The sequence below is a fragment of the Poeciliopsis prolifica genome, unplaced genomic scaffold (assembly GCF_027474105.1).
Source record: "Poeciliopsis prolifica strain line A6 unplaced genomic scaffold, Auburn_PproV2 SCAFFOLD250, whole genome shotgun sequence".
NCBI classification, from domain to species: domain Eukaryota; kingdom Metazoa; phylum Chordata; class Actinopteri; order Cyprinodontiformes; family Poeciliidae; genus Poeciliopsis; species Poeciliopsis prolifica.
Window position 1 is genome coordinate 74,760 of NW_026562625.1, and position 14,622 is coordinate 89,381.

At 36.7% G+C, this 14,622-nt stretch overlaps 1 pseudogene; it reads right to left on the reverse strand.

The window, feature by feature from the left end:
* The window catches only part of LOC129357373 (cell cycle checkpoint protein RAD17-like), a 38,801-nt pseudogene extending 24,528 nt beyond the window's left edge, over positions 1-14,273 (reverse strand).
* Positions 14,274-14,622: the final 349 nt, after the last annotated feature.

Sequence of the window (14,622 nt, forward strand, 5' to 3'; positions counted from 1 at the left end):
AGAGATTTAAACAACTTTAATTCAACCAAGTTTTTTGGTTCATAAAGAATATAAGTATAATATGACATAAAATGGTGTAAGAGAAATATCTTTTTAAAAAATATCTAATTGATCACTTATTTTCTTTTAAAAAGAGAGAAATGACTAAGCCCTTCAATAGACAAAATCTTATTACTAGTAGAGCAATCAAACCCTTCTTATTAGTCTCAAAACTGTGTGCTTATTCCTCACCACAAACTGCTCAAGTATGGTTCTGCACTTGCAGGGTTAGTCCATTCCTGAACTCTGACACCTAACTTTGTAGACAGAACTTGGACCGTCGCAGTTTTTCCAGAGCCCGAAGGTCCTGTCAGGATCAAAATACCACCCTGGAACACAAAAAAATAATAATATTTATATAAATGCACAAACCTTCCAAATTGTATCAACATCTCTATGTTTATTATTGTGAATCCCAATAACATTCGAAAGAAGCAAGCCACAACAAGCTTTTGCTCCTGAAGGAAGCTGAAGGCCCAGAGGTAAGCCCTCTGTCCGATATGAAAGATGTCCCAAAGTATATTATAAGCATGGCGTGTTGTGAGGCTTTCCTTGCACCCCCACCAGTTCCGATCTGCAGAGGTTAACCCAGGTTCAACTCCACAAATGACTCAAAACAATGACCAGATCAGTGTTATATGACAATTTCAGTCAATAGAAATGAAGATTCAACAGCTGGAAGTGAACTTTTAGATAAATCCTGCTTGTAAAAATGAAGGAATTCATCCTCAAATCAACGGTGAAGTCATACACCCTCTGCACCAAATATCTCATCGTGGAACTCTCTGGGAACTCTCTAAAAAAAAGTCTCCCATTTGAAGGCGATTAACAAGAGAACCTCACACCTAGACGAATCAGAATGGCCAGTTGTGAGCAAAAACCCACATTTGAGGTTCTCAAATTTTCAGATGGAATGAACCAACAACTTCTTCTCAGCACTTGCTCAAACAACAGACTTTAGTTCATTTAAGCCACCTGGCTCTGACTCCCCAGAGGATCCACCACTGAAATGAGGGTCCAGACATTTTGTTTACACTTGTTTTCCTCCAGAATATGTCTGGCCTCCCCACACTATAAAACAGGACAGTACCTGTCTGAATCACTACAAGAAAAATTACAAAAACAGAAATACAAAATGTAGCTGTCTCAATTCAAACCTCAGTCTCATCTCCTGTCTAAAGCAACTGGAAATTTAGGAGCTATCTGCCACCACCCATCCATTCATTTTCTAACACCCTTATCCGTAGTGGGGTCGGAAGGTGCTGGTGCCTATTTCCAGCTAACGTTCCGAGCGAGAGGCCAGGTCACCCTGGACAGGCCGCAGGGAATATGCCACCAAGTCACTAAAATTGCCTCTTTTAAACATAAGATTATTATTAGCCAATGGCTTATTAGTAAATGACTTCATCAATGAGGATACAGTAATACTGATGTTATGTTTCTGACAAAATAATTAATAGTAATTCTGGGAGATTTCAACATCCATGTTAACAATACATTAAAGATATGCCGTTGTATCAACCTTCCAGACCTCTCAAGTCTTCCAGAACCAAACATTCAGCTTCTATCACCACAAATCTGGAACAAATTTCCAACAAACTGCTAAACAGCTGAAACACTGAGTTCCTTTAAATCTAGACTAAAAGCCCCACTTGTTTAGAATTGCTTTTGAAGCATAATTAATGCAGCAATCAACAATCTGATGTGTAATGATGGCATTTAACAAAACATAACTTTAAATTAAAATTTTTGACTGTTTTCAATTATTTTGTATTTTTATGACATAAAGTACTTCGAAATGCCTTGTTGCTAAAATATGCTATACAAAAATATTTTACTGATTGATTGGTTGTGTATTTTTCGTTCCTGTCCTGTACTACAAATTACTTGTTCTCGGCCTGATCTCTGTCAGAACCACAGAGATGGTTCTCCCTTGTCTTGTCCAAAGTCGTTCCCCCGTCCCTCCTGACTCATCTTGATCTGCCCTCCTTCTCTCCCTGGTCATCAACCCGATTCTTTCGCTCCGGATCCTTAACCACCTGCTCACCAGCCTGCCACCCTCCACTCTCACTCATGCATGAAGACATCATTCAGAGAACACCATCCTCATATTGTTCCCCAGCTCACAGCCAATCTTGGTCTCAGAGGATAGAAGACATTCCTTAGATTTCCCTCACCTTCGCCAACAGTTAAATCCGCCTCCCATGCGCCCACTTAGAGATCTCCCACCCAATCGCCTTATTAATTCACTCACCTTTCAGTGCAAACACTTTCTTGCCCTCATTTCCTATCATCAGGTCTCCTGTCTGTTCCTGCTGCTGCAAATAAACTTCTACTTACTTTAATTGTATCCGAGTTTGAAATTGTTGAATGCATCAGAGCCTGATATATGTCATGTGAAAAAGTTTGGGGCACCCCTGTTAATCTTAATTATTTTTATTTCCCAATATTTGGGTGTTTGCAACAGCTATTTCAGTCTGAAGGATACAATGATATTTCAGTATTGAATTGAGGTTTATTGTACTAACAGAAAATGTGCAATATGCATTAAAACAAAATTTGACAGGTGTAAAAATTTGGGTACCCTTGTCATTGTATTGATTTGAATTCTCCTAACTGCTTTTCACTGACTTTTTTTCTTTTTTTCAAATATATTTTATTGAATTTTCTCTTTTTTGGCACAACAAATTCACACACAACAAACTTAACATTATAATATGTACTTATACACTCTTACATTCACTCCCACACTCACCCTTCAAACCTGCATTTTTTGGTTCCAGAAATATCAAGAACTTTTTAGATTAGAGAAAAAGACAAAGAAGAATAACAGAACAATATATGAATAGAAACAGTAGACAAGACATCCATTAATAAGTTCCACCTTCAGTCCCTATGGTCTTCATATATGGCTCCCAGAGATTTTCAAAGTCCCGTTGTTTACCCTTGATGTATGTTAGTTTTTCCAGTCCGAGCGAATTTGCAATTTCCTTCTTCCAGAGTCCCAGGGAGGGTGCGTCCATGCCCCTCCAGCATAATGCTATAGATCTTCTGGCTTGAAGAAGTCCATAGTCTATCAATTTAGTTTTCCTCTGTGATTGTTTAAATTCCACTGGGTATATTCCTAGAACACAGATTTTAACCTCCAATGGGACTTTCACCTTAAACAAGTCAGATAGACACCCAATAACATCCCTCCAAAACTTCTGAATTTTAAGACAATCCCACAAACAATGGAGAAGCGTTCCTTTTTCAAACAAACATTTAGGGCAAGTATCTGGAATATCACTGAACATATGATGAAGCTTAACTGGTGTTACATAGGTTCTCATGAGCCATTTATATTGCAAAAGTTTAAATCGTGTGTTTATCGTTTGTTTTTGTGCTTTTAAACAGGCCTGGTTCCAGTCTTCCTCATCTATATCTTCGAAAGTATCTCTTCTCCAAGCGTCTAACTTATCTATTGCTGAGTCCTTAGAGGAAAGCATTAACAAATTATAGAACACAGAAAGAAAACCTTCCCTTTTGAGTCTCCAACACACACCTCTTCTATTTTCGTTAAGGGTGGAATGTTAACTATTTGTTTCAGTTTTGATGACATAAAGTTTTTCAACTGCAAGTATTTAAAAAAATGTTTCGGTGGTATTAAATACTTCTTACATAACTGATCAAAAGTAAGTAACTTGCCATCAACATATAGATCTTTAATTTTCTGAATGCCTTTGGTTTTCCATAGTTTAAATCCTCCATCATTTTTTCCTGGGGTGAACCTTTCATTACCCCAAATAGGGGTAAATTGTGATAACTCTAGTCGCTCAGCTACATGTTTATGTGCTGCATGCCAGTTTGTAATCGTATTTTTAAAAAAAGGATTTTTTGTGGTCTTTTTTAATGTCTTTAGATCCGAAGAATATAGAAAGGTATTTAAGGGGAAATCTGAAACAGATTGTTGTTCAATGTCTACCCAGGCTGGAGGTGCCATCGGGCAAAAGTAATGGGTAGCTGATGTTAGTTGGGCGGCCATATAATACCATCTGAGATTAGGGACTTGAAGTCCACCTCTTTCATAGGGCAGATAGAGTAGTTTTAAACTGAGTCTTGCTTTTCTGTTACTCCAAATAAATTGATTAAATAGTTTGTCCAGACTGTCATAAAATGACTCTGACAGCGGCAATGGAAGTGTTTGGAAATAATACAAAAATTTGGGCAAGATTGTCATTTTTAATAAATTTATTCGGCCTATCATGGATATAGGCAGGTTTGACCATCTATTTAGCATTTCTGTGACTTTTTCCACAAGGGGATCATAATTTGTTGTGATTATTTCATTAAGAGATGGGGTGACCTTAATGCCCAAATATGTAAACCTTTTGTTGTTGTTTTAAATGGGGTAGTTACAATAGGACTTCTCCTTTCTTCTTCATTAAGAAACATTAACTCTGATTTAGAATTATTAATTGTATATCCTGAAAATTCACCAAATTCTTTTATTAGATGTAATAATTTAGGAATACTGATTTTCAGATTACTCAAGAAAAATATGATATCATCCGCGAACAGGAAAATGAGATGATCTCTTCCTCCAATTTGAATCCCGGATATTCCTGAATTTGCTCTAACAGCCATCGCCAGAGGTTCTATTGCCAATACAAAAAGTAGTGGTGACAGGGGGCAACCCTGTCTAGTTGACCGTTGTAGATTAAAGGTTTTGACATGTTATTATTAGTTAAAACTTGTGCTATGGGATCAGTATATAATAGTCGTATCCATTTTAGAAAGCTTTCACCAAATCCATATTTGGGGCACTTCAAACAGATAATCCCACTCTATTCTATCAAAAGCTTGACGTGCATCCAATGATAACATTGCTGTGTCTTTACAATTATGTTTTTCATGCAATATATTAAGGACCCGTCTTATATTATGGTAGCCTTGTCTTGTTTTAATAAATCCTTGCTGATCATCTACTATTAAACTGGGCAGGTACTTATCTAATCTCCTAGAGAGGGCTTTACACAAAATCTTTGTATCACATCCCATAAGACTGATTCCTCTATAAGAGGAGCATTCAGTGGGGTTTATTTGGCTTTAGCAAGAGAGTTATTGTAGCTAACCTCAGTGAGTCTGGGAGTATTCCAGCTTCATATGATTCCTCATACATGTTGAGAAGTGGCAGGATTAATTTATTTTAAATGTTTTATAAAATTCTATTGGAAGTCCATCAGGACCTGGGGTTTTACCACTATTCATGTTATCTATTGCTTCAGAGAGATCTTCTATTGTTAAAGGACTATCAAGAGTTGTTTTCTCTTCCTCTAAAAGGGTTTTAAATTTTAATTGATTAAGAAACGCAGCTTGTGCGTCTTCGTTTCCAGAATATTCAGACTTATACAAGTTTTTGTAGAATTCTCTAAAATTTTCATTTATTTCTGAAGGGTCTGTGGTTAAAATATCCGATTTTGATTTTATGCAGTTAATTGTTCTTTCCGCTTGTATCTGTTTTATTCTCCAAGCCAATAATTTACCAGCCTTTTCTCCTTGATCATAAAATGCTTGCTTAGTCCACATTAAGTTTTTTGCCACTTTCTCTGTTGTTAATTTATCATATCTGGTTCTTAAAACATTCAGTATGTGTAATTTTGTCTGATCATTGCTCTGATAAAGTTCTGCTTCGCTGGATTTAATTTGTCTCTCTAATAATTTTAATTCTTGGTTGTATTGTTTATTTTTATTACTGCCATAACTGATAATTTCTCCTCTAATATAAGCTTTAAAAGCTTCCCATCTAATACTAGCTGTTGTTTCATCTTTATTTATTTAAAAATATTGATCAATGGAAGTTTCTATAAATGTAACAAATTTTGGGTCTTTTAGCAAATGTGTGCATCCTCCATCGTTTCATCCCTTGATCAATCTTATTTACTTTAATTTCCAAGGACACTGCAGCATGATCACTAATTACAATACTATTGTACCAACAGTCCTCCACATGAGGCAATAACTCCACTGAGATAAGAAAATAATCAATACGTGAATGGGATTGGTGTGAGCTTGAATAACATGAAAATTCCTTATTACTTGGGTTCCTTGTTCTCCATACTTCATTTATTCTTAAATCTTTTATATAATTAAGGAGTATTTTCCTGGTTTGTGAATGACTGGTATCAATTTGAGTAGATTTATCCAGGCTTGGGTTAAGGGTACAATTAAAGTCCCCTCCTAAATATAAAATCCCTCCAAGGTTGACAAGGTTAAGAATAAATTTTCATAAAAGGATGGGTTATCATTATTAGGTCCATAAATATTTATCAAATTTAGTTTTAATGTTGAAATATGTCCCTGCACAATAATATATCTCCCATATGGGTCTTTGATTGTCCTTATAATTTGAAATGTTATTGACTTATGTATAAGAAATAACTCCTCTGGCATGACTGGTAAAAGAAGAGTGATATACCTGACCCTGCCATCTTTTAATTATCCAATGTATTTCCGGCTCAATCAAATGAGATTCTTGTAAAAAAATTATTTTAGATTTCAAATATTTTAGTCGGTCTAATACTTGTTTCAATTTAGTTAGTTTTCGTATTCCTCTGACATTCCAACTTGTAATTTTGATATTCAAACCATTTCCTTTGGTTGTTTTTTCCATATCAGGTTAATTTACGGTTATACTAAAATAAAGTATGCAAAAATAGTACAGAAAATGCAGGTTTGCACATACATTCACACATTCAACCATACAAGACACAGAACTAGTTATGAACAATCCCCAAAAGAACTTTTGCATTTCTTTATCTGAAATGCCTCCCCCTCCCCTTGAACCCAGTTTCTGGAGGACGTTGATCCACATCACCGAGGAGCAACTAGTCAACATGACCTCACCAAAGCAGACAGTGTCTAGCTATCAAATAATACCATTAACCCTTGATAGAACGGTAATAACTTGCTTAATGCTCAACTTTTAGCATTAATGCCAAAACAGTTCAGATTAGACTTCGAATATGTGAGCACATGAGCAGTCAGTTATATTATATGAATTTCCCATTATGTATCCTGATTCTGATCCGGTTGTTGAGGAACAGTCACATAAATGTCTTATCGGTTTACCTGTTTCTTAACCATGACTCACTGATTAGAGGCATCCGCTGTGTTTATTTTGGAAGAGTCTTGTAAAATGCTTCAGCTTCTTGAGGTGTTGAGAAGAGATGGATCTTTCCACCGTGAGGACTCGAAGTTTGCAGGGGTTGTGCTGGAATCCGCGAAATGCACCGATGTCGACAAACAGCTTCACTACCGAGTGGAACCCGCGTCTGATCCGTACCGATAGATCCTGTGCAAACGTGATTTTGGCCCCGTTTTGCATAATATCTCTTTTCCTTGCCTCTCGGTAGACAAACTCCTTCTCCGGAACTTTAAGAAGCGAATCAGAACCGCTCTGCCCTGGTTTGGTTTCCCGGAGCTGGTGTGCGGTGAACCCGTTCCAATGTGAATGACTTGTCCGGTGCGAGTTCCAGCCACTTCGGTAGCATGTTGCTAATAAAGTCGAGAAGCTCTGTCTTCCTTCTGCTCCTTCTCGGATGCCAAAGACACGCAGGTTCTTTCGCCTTCCTCGGTTTTCCAGGTCATCTGTTTTGGCCTCAAGGAGCAGGATTCGTTTCATAGCTGAAGTCAACGATGCTTCTGCTTTTTCAAGCGAGCCTTCTACTTCGGCAATGCGAGCCTCGGCCTCCTCCATATGAGCCGCCTGGTTTAATAGGTCCTGTTTAACTCAGACACCTTAGTCTCCAGTGCAGTCATAGAGCTCGCCATTCCAGTCAGTCTTTCATCTATACTGTCCAGCTTAACTCCAAAATCCGACCGGAGTGACTTTAGCTCCTCTAGTACTTCAGCTATGCTAGCCATATTAGCGTCTTCGCCGCACGTTGAACTCGGTGCTGTTTTTGGTGGTTGTCTTGCGTCTTTTTGAGAAAATTTCGCACTGTTTCACAGACGAAGCTTTAGACATATCAGTGTCGTATCTTTTGAGCCTTCCTTACTGCTTTTACAAGGGTTTTAAGAGAAAATTCGGAACACCGTCCTTGGAGCTGTTCACTATGCTGCCATCTCGATCTCGGTCACGTGACCCCCCTGCTTTTCACTGACTTACTAAAACACAAAATTGATTTGGTAATTTCATTGAGGTTTGAACTTCATAGTCAGGTGTAGCCAATCATGAGAAAATGTATTTATGTGGCCAATTGCAAGTTGTTCTCCTGTTTGAATCTCCTCTGAAGAGTGGCATCATGGGCACCTCAAAACAACTCTCAAAACATCTGAAAACAAAGATTGTTTAACATAGCTGTTTATTAGCAGGATATAAAAGTTATCTCCGAGATTTAAACTGTCAGTTTCCACTGTGAGGAACATATTAAGGAAATGGAAGACCTCAGGGACAGGTCTTCTTAAGAAGTGGCAGGCCAAAAAAAATATCAGAAGAAGCAGAGAAAAAGAAAGGTGAGAACTGTGAAGGACAACCCACAGACCACCTCCAAAGACCTGCAGTATCATCTTGTTGCAGATGGTGTCACTGTGCATCGTTCAACAATTCAGTCCACTTTACACAAGGAAAAGCTGTAAGGGAGTGATGCGACAGAAGCCTTTTCTGCAAGCATGGGACAAACAGAGTCGCTTGAGGTCTGCAAAAGCACATTTGGACAAGCCAGCTTCATTTTGGAATAAGGTCCAGTGAACTGATGAAACAAAGAGTGAGTTTGTTTGGTCATAAAAAAGGTTTTATGCATGGTGGCAAACAAAACACAGCATTCCAAAAGAAACACTTACCTCCACCATAAAATTTGGTGGAGGTTCCATCATGCTTTGGGGCTTTATGGCCAATACCAGCACTGGGAATCTTGTTAAAGTTGAGGGTCGCATGGATTCCACTCAATATCAACAGATTCTTGAGAATAATGAAGAATCAGTTACGAAGTTGAAGTTACGCCGGAGATGGATATTTCAGCAAGACAATGATCCAACACACTCTAAATCTATTCACACATAGGAACAAATGTTCTGCAATGACCATCCCAATCCCCAGATCTGAATATCATTGAACATCTGTGGGATGATTTAAAGCGGGCTGTCCATGCTCAGCAACCATCAAACTTAACAAAACTGGAATTGTTTTGCAAAGAGGAATGGTCAAAAATCCCTTCATTCAGGATCCAGGAACTCATTAAAAGCTACAGGAAGCAACTAGAGGATGTTATTTTTGCAAAAGGAGGACCTACTAAATATTAATGTCACTTTTCTGCCCATTTTTTTGCACCAGTCAAATTTTGTTTTAATGTGTACTGCACATTTTCTGTTAGTCCAATAAACCTCATTTCAATACTGAAATATTACTGTGTCCATAAGTTATTGGTTCTATCAAACTGAAATACCTGTTGCAAACATCCAAATATTTTGAGATAAAAATAATTAAGATTAATAGGGGTGCCCAGACTTTTTCATATGACTGTAACAAATATGACACAAAGCAAATATAACCTGCAGTTGTGCTTTCAGAAGTGCATGTTGAGTGTTTCATGAGAATGAGATATCTTTGTGAACAAAGAATTATGTGCGGCGTGTGCCTTTACACCTCACACACTGCCCAGTGCATGGCTCTGTCTGTGGTGCAGCTGATAAACATATATTCACTATCTTGTTATCCCTAATATTACTGTCATTTTAGTTACCTTGGTTGCTTTTGTGTGGGTTCTCATCCATTTCTCAACTTCCGCAGTCTTCTTTTTGTGGACAGCAAGTTCACCCTGTACAAAGACAAAGCTATGTTATAAGACATTTGATTCTCATCTATGATGTTTGTGCTGAATTATTCCAGAAGCATACTGTACATAATTTACTAGACATGTTAATAGTTAGGCAATGCAATAAAGGATACAAATATCCCAATTATTTTTCTAAAAATTGCTTTATTGTAATTTTAGATTTTTGGCAGTATTTCTTGTGGGCCGACGGGCAGACGCATCAGCTCAGTAGAAAGCTAGGGAGCCACCAATAACAACTCTCTTTCTGGCCGATGTCCACTCACTGGATAACAAAGTGGATTGTTACATCTGAGGCGAAGTGTTTTCACAGAGATGAAGAGCTGTGATGTTCTTTGCTTAAGAGCAAAGAACATCGGTTTTTTATTGTTCTTCTTTGGCATGTTGTTGTTTCACATGCCAAATCAATGGTCTTAAGTCAGGGGCCACCAACCTTTTTGAGACTGGGAGCTACTTCACAGGTACAGAGCAACATGAAGGGCTACTTGTTTGATACAATCTTTATAACTATATATATAAATATACATATGATCATACTGCCTGATCATATTAATGTCAGGATTACTCACAATAGTTATCAGTATAATTTACCAGTCTTAGCAGCAGGTATCAGCCGCCAGGTGACCCATCAGCTCTGTCAAGAAAATCCGAGATCATCCCACTTCCTTATGCTGGAGACTGTAGTTTAACAGTAACAATAAATAAAGTTACCTTTAAAATTGGTCACACAAGTGACATCTAGACCCAACAGTAGACCCAGATTGCAATAAAATAAATCTGGTTGTGTGTTTTGTTTTTGTCTCCTGCAAACTTTGCTTTAATTATACTTATTTTTCCTATCTAATCATAAGAAATCATAGTCTGCGCAGTACGAGGCCTCAAACCCAAATATTAAACTCACAGCATTAGGTTGTTGCTGTGGTAACAAAACAATCTATCCATAAATATTGTTCTTTGGACTTTTACAAATTAAACTTGCCAGCTGCTTAAAATCTTACATTTAAATGTTCGACAATTTTAAATATTTTAATTTATGTATGCTAAAAACATTGAATCAAATTTAGCAGCATTGATAATTTCAATAAACAAATTACATTTATTGATTTGTGTTAAGTATTCAGGCCCCCAATGGGGCCCCTGTATCCCTTGGGGGCCTGATGGAGCCGCTGATTTAATTTGGAATAAACAGAAGTGTAAATAATTGATATTCAATTTAATTGTATTTTTTGATTTGATGTTTTTAAGACTAGTTGTGGGTTTAAATCGCCTTTCACTGACATTTTTTTTCCATAGCATATAGTTATCAAGTAATATTTTTACATTTCCTGTCAACTAAACATCTTTTAAAACAAACACAATGGACCGCTTCGGCGCACCGATTACTGGGCTTAGCAAGTTTTCTGGGGGAAACCTTGAATATGTTTTCATCACATTAAAGCAGTGCACCCATTTGTCATTGCCACAAGTGCTAAAGTTTACCTGTGAACAAGGTGAATACTTGTCAACCCATGGTTCATCTGGACCTCTTTCATTTGATTTCGTCATCCAAAGAGAACCATTTCGGTCTTCTTTCCATTTTCTAGATCTCCTCTCTTCAGATTGAAAGCTCCAAATCTGTTTGTCTTCGCTCTTGCCAGATGTATCAGAGAAGGATGGATCCACCCAGTTATTTACCTAATATTCAAGAAGAATTTAAAGAGTGGGAATTAAGGCCTTGTGTGCATACCCAAATTTACATCCTCACACTAACAGGACTTATTTAATTTATCAGCAATATTAATAAAATGCACACTTGAATTTTGTACCCAAAGGATATGTTTGGGTACAAAAACATATCATAATGCAATATAAATACTTATCTTATACTAATACAGTGGTTCCAAAAGATTTTCTTCTGGGCCTGGTGTAGATTACAATAAAATCCCCCCAAAAAAGAAAAAAAGAAAAAAAAATCAACTAGGTACACGTCAGTCAACCAGACATAAACCTATATATTTTCAAACTCAACTAAAGTTTATTTCACACTTCAGATTGCAACAAAACAAACTACAAACCATCTTTACAGTGAAACACTTTTGTGTAACTGTTTTTTTTCCCCCCATTCATCTATACCACTTCCCGCACCCCTCCTGCAATGGCACTGAGCCTCCGCCAGGGGTGTGCCCCACATTTTGGGAACCACTGTAATAATACTTATACCTGTAATATTTCTAAGACAATACAACGGGCAAGTTTTACAATAAAACCAAAATTATGTTTCCACTGTAATGTTTACACATTTCTGTAATTGGTGAAAATTGAATTTAGAAATTTTAAAAACATAAAATTTCTGTTTAACTCTATCATAATAACAAGGTCTTTCTGAAACATTTGACAGTTTCACCAGTTATGCTTTATAACAGCATATACATATCCACATATATATATTATGGGCACATATGTATCCAGCATATACATATCCACATATGTATATTATGGGCACATATGTATAGCATATACATATCCATATGTATATTAGGGCACATAATATACATTATGGGCACATAATATACATATTAAGGAGTACATATTTATTGTACTCCTATTGATACTTTAACACATTAAAAGGACTAATAGTGAAAAAACAAAATCAAAATCTGATTCTTCTAATATTTCATTAGGAGTATTTTTCTGATTATTTGAGTAAAAAAAGCAGTTCTATGCCACAACCATTTTGCCACTTGGTTATATGGAGCAGCAAAGACAATGCCTTGTGAATTTAATAATTAAAAACACATATCAGATGTGCACTTAATCTTTGCCTAGGTTAGCAAACATATTCCTGTCAAAAAGAACACAGAGGGAGACAGATGTGTGCTGAAGATTGACTGTCTATGTGACTGTCAGGTAATTATTTTGATGGAACTCATTGAAATAAAAGCAAATTTACTTGAATTGTTTTAATACTTTTGAAGCACTATTACACTTTTACCTATACTTCTGACCTTGTCTGTGAGCAACACATGAAAACTTATGTTGCATTCAAGAACACCTCAGAAACCAAATTATCTATATTGATATGAATCTACTTTGGTTTACCTATTGTTAAGAAATATCAGAAGCCTTTTACCCAAGTCTTCCTAAATATTATCCTCAACCAATTTTCAAGTCATCAGTGAATGAACAATTAAAGAAAATAGATTGTAAATACATTTGATTGAGAGATTATTTTACAGCATTATTCCTAAATCCATCCTATTCATTAATTATCTGAAAATGTTTATCCTAGCAAGGTGGCGAGGGGGTTGGTGCCTTTCCCCAGCAGACATTGGGTTTGAGGCGGGGTACACCACGGACAGGTCACCAATTCATTGCAGGGCAACACAGAGACAGACAGGACAGTGATCACACACACTTTCACAATTTAGAGAAACCAATTAACCGGCTTCCAGTTAATTGGTCCAATTGGTTAGGAAGGGTACTCACGCATCCACAGGGAGAACATGCAAACATCAAAGAAAGACTGCAGGCCTGGACTCAAACCCAAGACCTTCTTCATCATCATCACCGAATATTATTCACTATTTATGTGAACTGCTAGTGTGTGCCATAGTGTGCACATCTACAGGTTACCTGGAAATGCTGTGTCTGACTTATGCATACTTTGTCTTTTGGACCATTTCAACATGTTGAAATCACATTAACCAAGATGTGTGAGGAGTTCAAGAGAGGAAGGAGTTTAAGTCAGAAATTACAGTATGATCTGCTATTCAGTTACTAGTCTAAAAATTTCTGGACCTAAAAAAACCCCCACTAAATTGCTTGTTTAGGTCCAAAAAAACTAAAAACAAAATCATACAAAAAAAATACTAAACTGGAAATTTCCACTGCAAAAGAAAACATATTCATGGCAGACAGAATAGAGGACTGCTTCAATTTTTTATGAAAAAAAAAAATACATTCTTTTCCTATGAAAGATATCAAACTCGACAAAATAGAATCGGGTTTTGGGATCAGATTTGTGTCCAATGTAAACCATTTTAAACCATTTATTTCAAAATTGTTTAAAAGGAAACCATTTTAATCCGTTCAAGAATGGTGACGGGGTATATTTACAACGTTTTAGCCGAATATATTAATAATAAAGTTTATCATTCTAGCGTTTGAGAATGCAAAATCTACAATAAATAATTAGAAGGTAATAAATATGGTTCGAAACTCAGATGAACGTTTCCAGCACTGTGTCAGTGAAGATAAACCTGTGTTTAAACACAGATGGTTTGTGTGTCATCTAATTCAAACACTTACTCGTCCTGAGTTGAGTTTTTCTTCCAAGGAAAACTTTTTCATCTTTGGTCGTTGCTTTGAGTACAGGGGAAATTACTGATAGAGAACAGTTCCAGATGTTCTTTCAACGGCAAATGAGTCTTCAAAGAACGCCGCAACTCCATTAAGTTGAAGTGAAATAAGCCGCATTATTTCTGGGAGACACCGCATGCTACTGTCCATCTTCTAAAACCAGAGCCTTCTTCCTCCTTTTCGATTTTATGCGTAAGCAAGCTGTAAGTCCATTGCCGCCACCTACAGGACTGGAATGCAGATAGATTAACAAAAAATGTTTGCATTCTTTCTGCTAAATTTGTGACCTAAAAAAAGGCACACCGTTTTTTTCTATTTTATTTTTAATATTTATGAGAATCAATGCTTCAAGATTTATGTTTTCTTATTTATATGTTCAGCAGCCCTTGAAGTCAGTTTTGTAGACTATTTTATCCTATCCTATTTTATATGT